The following is an 8,771-nucleotide window of genomic DNA, read 5'->3' as shown; positions in this document are numbered from 1 at the left end:
CTTTTTTTTTTTTTTTTTGGAACTGGGAATTGAACTCAGACCCTTATGCTTGCCAGGGAAGCACTTATTCTACTGAGCCATCTCCCCGGCCCCTATATTTTGATAAACTTTTGACTTTTTGGTAAATTCTGAATATCTTTACTACTCACTTTAAAATTATTTAGATCATGATTACAAATAAAATTACATGAAATCTTGTAGCAGCATGACATTTTGTTTAAAAAAGGCAAGAAAAAAAATTTATGGACTGAGGTGTAGATGGACAGGGTCTGTGAATACTGACCTATGTATGAGGTCCTGAGTTCAATCGCTAGCACTACAAAAGTAGATGAATAAATAAAAATTGTAAAGGTGCCAGAATGTAGGAATTACGCCAGAACTTTTACTCACTGAAACATTGGTCCATCAACTCTCAACTCATGCTCAGTAATAATTAAATTTTGCCTTTTTTAATATTTTGCTGATATTCAGTCAAGATATTTCTCAGTTTTCTGATTTGGAAGTTTTCTTAGGGTAGAATAAAGGACACCTTGTATCTACATGGGTTAGTTCCATTCACGCTGCAGTGGCCTTCAGCTACATGGAGGGTGGACTTCCTGCTGAGTTTCGCTTAAAGTCGTCCTCAGGTGAGGGTACAACAGTTGAGAATCAATGAGACTGGGGTGTTCTCAGCAGACCCCCGTACATACACAAATATGGATGAAATGCTGGGTAACTCTGCACAATTCACAGCCTCCCTAAAACTCCTCAGGGTCAGAGATGTAACTCAGCAGCACAAATGCCTACCTGGCAAGCACAAGGTCCTGATTTCTGATACTAAACCCTCCCCTCCTACCTCACTCCTAAAACCCCAAAGGATCTCTTCATTGCAAGGCCACAGCCTCTGTTTCGAATTTCTGCGTGTTACCCCTACCTAGGTTCCCTGATGCACACAGCTAAGACTGTCCCCCTCCCACCTCTGCCTTGAGACTCCTTCAGCAACTTCCATGTTTTTATCCCATAATTCCTTCTGCTTACATTCCCAGGATTTGGCAATCTCCATTCGCTTTACTCATCAGCTCATCTCCTTGGCTTTGCTTGATGAAGCCCAAGGCTAAGCGACCACCAAGTTAGGTGACTTCTTGTTCTCTGAATGTACCACTAAGCTCTTGAGTTTCTCTGACCTTGTGTATACAAATTTTCCAACTAAAATTATCTTCCTTTACCCCTGCTCATGGGAATCCTGCCATTATTCTAAGTGCCTTGCTAAAACCTTTCCTTCTTACTCCTATTCACCATGAAACAATCTCTGACCTTCCCAGGCACCTGTCTGTACATTCATTCTCTCATCTTCCCTTCTGCGCCCATTCGTTTGCTTATTTAATCATTCAGGGAACTGCTCTGAGAGTGTCCAGTGCTGGGCATTCTGCCAGGCCAACTGGCTCCTGTCTGCAAGGTCACAGGTTAGTCTGGGCACATCTCAGTGGGACCAGGCTAGCAGGCTGTCTGACCAGAGCCTGACCCTGCTGGGTGATACCCTCTGCACAACCAGGTCTCCTTCCTCCTGTTTTTTTAATCTATAAAATCAAGAGGATAAGAACCTTCCTACAGGGTCATATGAAGATTAAGTGAGCCTGTTATGTGAAGACCTGAGAACAGTCGTTGGCAAGTGAAAGTTCAATCAATAAACACTGTTGCAATTATTTTGCATGGTGGGAAATAGATATTGAGAAAAAAAGGCTGCCTTCAAAGTGTGTGTCAGGCTGGGGAGATGGCTCAGTGGAATAAGCGCTTCCCTGGCAAGCACAAGGGCCTGAGTTCAATCCCCGGTTCTGTAAAAAAAAAAAAAAAAGTGTGTGTCAGAGCAAACCTTCCTCTGGACCCATGTTCTCCAATGTTTGATGAACACAATAAATGGACAGATTGTTGGCGGGTGTTACAGCTTGTTTGTAGATGTCCCCCCAAAGCCTTATGCTGTCATAGGTGGGTGGAGCTAGGGTGTATTCTGCTGGATTAGAACGTGAATGCTATCTGCCCTAAGGGCACGTCATCTGGATAACTCATAAGGGACAGAAAGAGCTGTGTTTCATGGCTCATCGCTTGCTGCTTGCTGCCAACTGCCTGCCCTGCTTTGCTGTGGACTAGTTCTCCTCTGCCATACCACCCTGCCTTGGAGCCAGCTGATCAGACTGAAACCTCTGTGAACTATAAGCCAAACAATGCTCTGCTCCTTTAACTTTGTGCATTGAGTATTTTGTCTCAGCAAGAAGAAAACTAATTTAGAGACCAAAATGCCTAAGCTGGTTTAAGAACTTGGTAGGCATGTGTTGGTGGTTTGATGACTTCTGTCCCTATAGCCAACTTACTACCACTTGATCTGAAGAGTGGCTTAGAGGAGATGTTCCCACATTCACCTCTGTATTTACTGTTGTTCTGCTCTGTTTGTTTTATACCACTGAAGCACTAAGTTTTAATAATTTTAAATATTAGAAAGGCTGTTCTATAAGATTGGCTGACACATTCCACTTAGCAAGGCAGAGGACTTGTAGGAGTGAAATTGGAATATTGATTTTTAGGACTGACAAGTCCAGTCATGGAAATCTAGGAATTGCACAGAGAGAGAGAGAGAGAGAGAGAGAGAGAGAGAGAGAGAGAGAGAGAGTTCCTAAAGCCCTATGTTTAGAATCACTCAGAAGGTGCTATTTTCATTCTTTTGACAAGAACTCAAGCAGGCTTTGATAGAACAACCTAGATCTGAAGTCATCCTGAGGAGAGGAGGAGGCACAAGATGGCTGCCACTGTGCTCTCCCTTTCACAGGGGTTCTTCTTGCCCCACAATGCACTTCTTTTCCTACTTTTAATTGGTCCACACTTGCTTGCAGAGCATGTCTCTTTTCCTACTTCAATAAACCTTACTGCCTTTCAAAAATTTGACAGTTCATAGAAAGTACCAACTACTCAACCAGGAAGTGAGTAAACCATCTTGGAAGGTATTGTGGTATGTTTTATTGAGATAAAACTAAGGAAGCAGACACCTGCTTTCAATTTAAGGCTTGAGTAGGCAAGTCTTTTTGCCTTCCTGTCCCTCACTAGCATCCTCTACATTCTGGGAACAATACCTCATTTCAAGAAGGGCCAGCCAAATAGCTCAGTGGATTAAAGCACCTGCAAGCAGGCGCAGGGGCTGGGGGTTCAATCCTCAGGCCTGCCTTGCCAGCCCCACCCCTGGGGTGCACTGAGACAGCAATTGAGACTGGGCATGGTGGTGCGCACCTGTAATCCCAGCTCTTGGGAGTCTGTAAACAGGCAGATCACTATAAATCCGATCTAGTAGTGAGACCCTGAACACCCTGTAGACCCTTCCCTAAAATACAAACAAACAAACAAAAAGGTAAAATGAAACAGGACCTGAAAGTGCTTCAAAATGAAGAGAGGGAAGGAGGGGAAAGAGGACAGGAGGGGGATAGCAAGAAAGGGAGCGACGAAGCCCAAGTGTACTCTGAGTAGCCAGATTAATGTTTGACGCTTTAAAGTCCTATACTTAAGGTCAAGAATATGCCTGGGAGTGTTATGTTATAACACTGATTTTATGAGTTTAAATCTGTCAACTTTTGATCTAAGTACATGTGGAGCTTTGACTGCATTGAGCTCTGGCTTTCTGGCGTTACTGCATAAGTAACGTATTAACCCGTTACACGCCTCCAACTTTAGAACAGCTGAATTGCATTTTCCCTACCTGCCCCTGAGTTACTGCGACTCAGAACAAGCGAGGAACTTGACGAGCACGCAGAAAATTTATGAGTCATGGAGTGAGAATACAGCAGATTTCCATCTTGCACTTTTATTGAAAGTTGAGTCAGTCTTTGCTATGAAAATAATTCATATGGTAGCGTTCCGCTGAAGGAAAAAAAAGTAGTGGTATTTGTCAAAATGATGATGGATGTATGCCAACATTCATGAACAAGAATAAGTTCTCCAGAAAATATAAATTCCACACGTCAGATTATTTTTCTTCATAACCATTTTGGGTTCTGTTGTAACATAGCGAGGCATTCAGATGAACTGGATTGGATTTTCTGCACCCACTGCTCTGTCATCCACACCATTCCACGTGCTGCTCTGAGCCCCAGGAGGCAGTGGCAGGAAGCAGAGGGTAAATGAGAACTGGTCAGGGGGGATGCTACCTATCCCAAGTGACAGCAGTTTCTGGCACAAGCTGTGTCTCCAGACACTGGAGTAGCTCCTGGTTCTGGGCTGCACGGAGCTCCTGGATGGAGCCTTCCTGCGGTTGCGTCCTCTGCACGTGCCAGTTTCCTTCTTGGTTTGCTTCACTGAGCCCCTGCATGTGTTTGTTTAATCGACCTTCCTCCAAATCCCGCCTCCGAGGGACTTCCGTTCAGCCAGATGTGTTCCCCATTAAGCAAAGCCTATGAAACCGTTCTTGGGATGTGGATCCCACAATAAGCACTGCTGAAATCCACTTGACTTGCATGCTACTTTTTCCAGGTGGCTGTAGACATCTCTAAAATAGACATTCACTTTATTAAAAAGTTGACTAGAATAAATAGGACTATCAGATGCCGTGGTAGGGCTTGACTGCACTTCCCAGAGTCCCTCTTCCTCACATTGCTGAAAGGGAAGGGGCTCAGGAGAGATTTTGGCAGAGGATTTGAAGGAAACAGAGTGGGGATAGTTTTGTAGTTCACACATGTTGTCTGGAAGACGTTGTGTGCGGCAGCAATTAGGCCTCAGCTGTCACTCCCTCCCCAGAGCCGGGGCCGAGTGTGTGCAACTCCATCCTGAAGGGCCTCAGATTCTTCAGGACACATAGGTGCCACCAAGACCTGAGGCACTGGGAGCCAATGACAGCCTTCGGTCTATCCTACACATGCCGGCTTGTTCTTGTTCTCCCCTGTTTATTCCCGTCTTCCTCCCCTGTCTGGCTGTCCTCTAGAGCTCAAATGTCAGCATCAGCCACAAGGATGATAGTGTCATAGATAGTCGGGTCTCCAAGTGCAGACTATGCGCAATGTACATATGTGGGGGGAGGGCAAGGGGAGAGGAGGCGAGGAGGAGAGAGGAAGGAAGGGAGGCAGGAAGAGAGACAGTAAGAAGCTGGCGGGGGAGAGATAGACAGACAGACAAAGACAGAGGCAGAGAGACAGAGAGAGAAGAAATATAATGGATCCCTTTATGCCTTCCCTTTCAGGACGTTAGAAGTGTCATTCGGTTTCACTGTATTCTGTACATCACTGGTTTGAATATGATATTCTTACTCTATTCTTTTTGGATTAAGAGACCCTTTCTTTTTCAGCTCCCTTATGATTTTCCTATTCTCTGGGGTGGAGCTAGGCAAGCTGCTTTTAGACATGTCACCAAAAGCATGATCTATAAAAGAGAAAATAATTTATCAAAATTTAAAACTTTTCCTGCAGAGAAAGATATAGTAAACAGGAATAAAAATAGAAGTTACAGACTGGGAGGAAACACTTGCAAGTCATGGCTCTGACAGCAATTAGAATTAAAAATAATGGGGCCGGGGAGATGGCTCAGTAGGATAAGTGCTTGACTGGCAAACGCAAGGATCTGAGTTCAATCCCCGGTTCCCCAAAAAAAAAAAAAAAAAAAGAATTAAAAATAGTGAGTATGTTGACATAAAAGGCTATGTGCCATGATCCCATGAATGTATTCAGAACAGTGAAAGCCACAAAGCAAAATATAGGTTGGTGGTTGCTAGAGCCTGGGGGTGTGGAAGGAGAAAGGGGGAGTAATTGCTGATGGAGAGGAGGCTTTTTTTCTCAGGATGGTTAAAATTTTGTGAACTCCGTGGTAATATCTGCACAACTTCATGCGATTGCTAAAAGCTACTGGACTATGCCTGTTGAGAGGGCAAATTTTATTGTAATGTCACCATTTTAAAAAAACGGTGACATTAAATGTTGGCAAAGATATAGAGAAACTGCAACTCTTAGTTAGTGCTTGTGGAAATATAAAATGGTTTAGTTACTCTGGAAAATAATTTGGCAACGTCTGATGAAAGAATAGGTCCTTACCATACGATCTACCCATTGCCCTCTTAGGGTGCAATTTCTTCAGAATTTATTCTGAAGAAACAAAACATTGTGCAGATGCTAGTAGCAATTTTATACATAATAGCAAAGTACTGCAAATAGCACCCACCTCTTTCCATGGCTGAATGGTTGAACAAACTCGTACATCCGTACAAGCAAATACTACTCTTATGAAAAATGAGCTGTGGATGCATCAGACCATCAGCTGGCCCTCAAGAGCAATATGCCAGTGAAAACTGTCACTCAAGACACCACATCGTATAATTTCAGCTTGGGGATTGTGACACCCACTGCTTTGCTATTGTTGCCCAGAACCACTTTTGCTATTCTAGGTCTTTTCTGGTTTCAAATAAATTTTAGGTTTTTTTTTTAATTCTGTGAAATATGCTATTGGCATTTTGATCTGAATTGCATTAAATCTATATAATAATTTTGTAAGAATGTTGGCTTTTCTTACTCAAAAATAAGGGATATCATTCCATTTTCTGATAACCTCTTCAAACTCCTTTTTCAGAGTACTGTAGTTTTGAAGGTAAAGATGTTCTACTTCCTTCATTAAATTGATTCCTAGGTATTTTTTCTTTCTTTCTTTTTGTATGCTATTGTGAGAGGCACTGTTTCCAATTTCTCTCTCAGTGACTTTGCTATTTGTGTGCAGAAATGCTATTGACTTTTGAGCACTAACTTGGTATCCAGCTACCTGTATTTCGTTATGAAGTCTAGAAGTCTGTTGGTGGAATTTTTGGGGTCTTCCATGTTTGTAAAGTAAAATGTCATTTGAAAATAATGCATTTAACTTTTTTACTTTGCTTATTCCTTGTATTTCTCTCTCTTGTCTAACCGCTCTGGCTACTGTTTCCAGAGCTATATTGAATAACAGGGGTGGTAGTAGATATCTTTGTCTTGTTCCTGATTTTAAAGTGAAAGTTTTGAGTTATTTTCCATTTAGTATGATGTTGAGTGTTGGTCTGTCATAAATGGCTTTTATCAGATTGAGATAAAGACCCTTTATTTCAATTTTCTGTAGGATTTTTAAAAAATCATGAATGGGTTTTGGACTTTCTCAAATGCTTTACTGTACCAATTGAGATGATAATATGGTTTATCTTCTCTGTTCTGTTGATATGGTGTATTACATTTACTGATTTGTGTTTGTCGAATCATCCCTGCATTCCTGAGATGAATCCTACTTGGTCATGGTGTATAGTCTTGATGATTTGTTGCATCCTGTTTGTCAATATCTTACTGAGGGATTTTTGCATCTATGTTTATTAGGGAGACTGGCCTGTAGTTCTCTTTTTTTTTTTTTAGGTTGGCTCTTTGGTTTTGTTATTAGGGTAATGCTGATTTCCAGAATGAATATTGTCATTATGTATATCTAAAATGTACCCTCAAAAAGATTACATAGAGTAATGTTTCCACTTATAAGGAATTCTGAAACGACAAAAAGATAGAGATAGAGACATATTAGTAGGGCTAGAAGGATGGAAGAAGAGGAGGGATAAAACAATGAAGAAGTAGGCAATAAAACCAAAATTATTTTTTATTATAGTTGTGGTTATAGGAATCTGTAGATGGAATATAATTTCATATAAATATAAATGTATACAATAGTGAGCAAAAGTTTTTTAAATACTGAAAATGTGAATAGCTATCTTTAGTTAACAATAACAACCAATGTCACTTTCCAGGCTTTCATACTGTACAATTATATAAGATGTCACATTACTCAACCAGGGACAAGGGCACATGGGACTCTGAGGTATACATTACTTTGAGTCTATAATTACTTTTAAAATGTTTAAAGGAAAACACAAGTACAAGTGTTGTGGTTTATATCTAAACATTCCCCCAAGAATCTTATGTGCTTATAAGCACTGCTTTCGGAAAAGGATTAGAACACAGGATGTGATAGCTGACTTTTTATTAGGAGATGGGTCCTGTTGAAGACACAGATCACTTCTGCTTAGGTGCTGGCCAACTATAGATTGAGAAGAGAAGCCAAAACAAAGCTCTCCTCCTTCAAATGATGGGTATTGGGTATTTGTCCCAGGGACAAGAAACTAACTAAGAAGACAAGGTTATATCTCACGAAGTAACTACTAAATTTGGGCTTACAAAGTGAAATTGTGCATACACATGAAAATAATTTATGGTAAATGATTAATGTAATATTTTAGATGGGGAAATACGTACCATTCTCTCAGCAAATGGTGTTACAATAACGACTAGTCTATGAATAATAAAATAAAACTGTTAGTTCTAATGTTGTTCACCAAAATAAATTGTAGAATGTGGTTTTTAAAATAAGTAAGTCACATGTGGAATGGTTGAAAAAGATGTGGTACTTTTATGTAATGGAATGCTACTCAGCTATAAAGAATGATAAACTTGAAGCCTTCATATTTAAGTGGATGCCGTTGAAGATATACTTATTAGTGAAATAAACCAGACCCACATCTGTAAATATCATATTGTCTCCCTAATATAAGGATTTACAATTCCGTATATGGTTAAGATTCTAAATTTCTTTGTAAAAATATGTAAATGCTTATTTCTACTTTTATATAATTATTTTTCCTTCATATTCTGTAAGGACTTAAAGCTCAACATATCAATATCTGATGGAAAATACCTGCTCCATGATATGCCAAAATGTTTGATATTTTGACAGATAGGGTAAACCGAACTGCATATATTACAGGTTAATAATTAGCTTCT

The sequence above is a fragment of the Octodon degus genome, unplaced genomic scaffold, assembly GCF_000260255.1.
Source record: "Octodon degus isolate 3935 unplaced genomic scaffold, OctDeg1.0 scaffold00024, whole genome shotgun sequence".
NCBI lineage: Eukaryota > Metazoa > Chordata > Mammalia > Rodentia > Octodontidae > Octodon > Octodon degus.
This window is presented reverse-complemented; position numbering follows the sequence as displayed.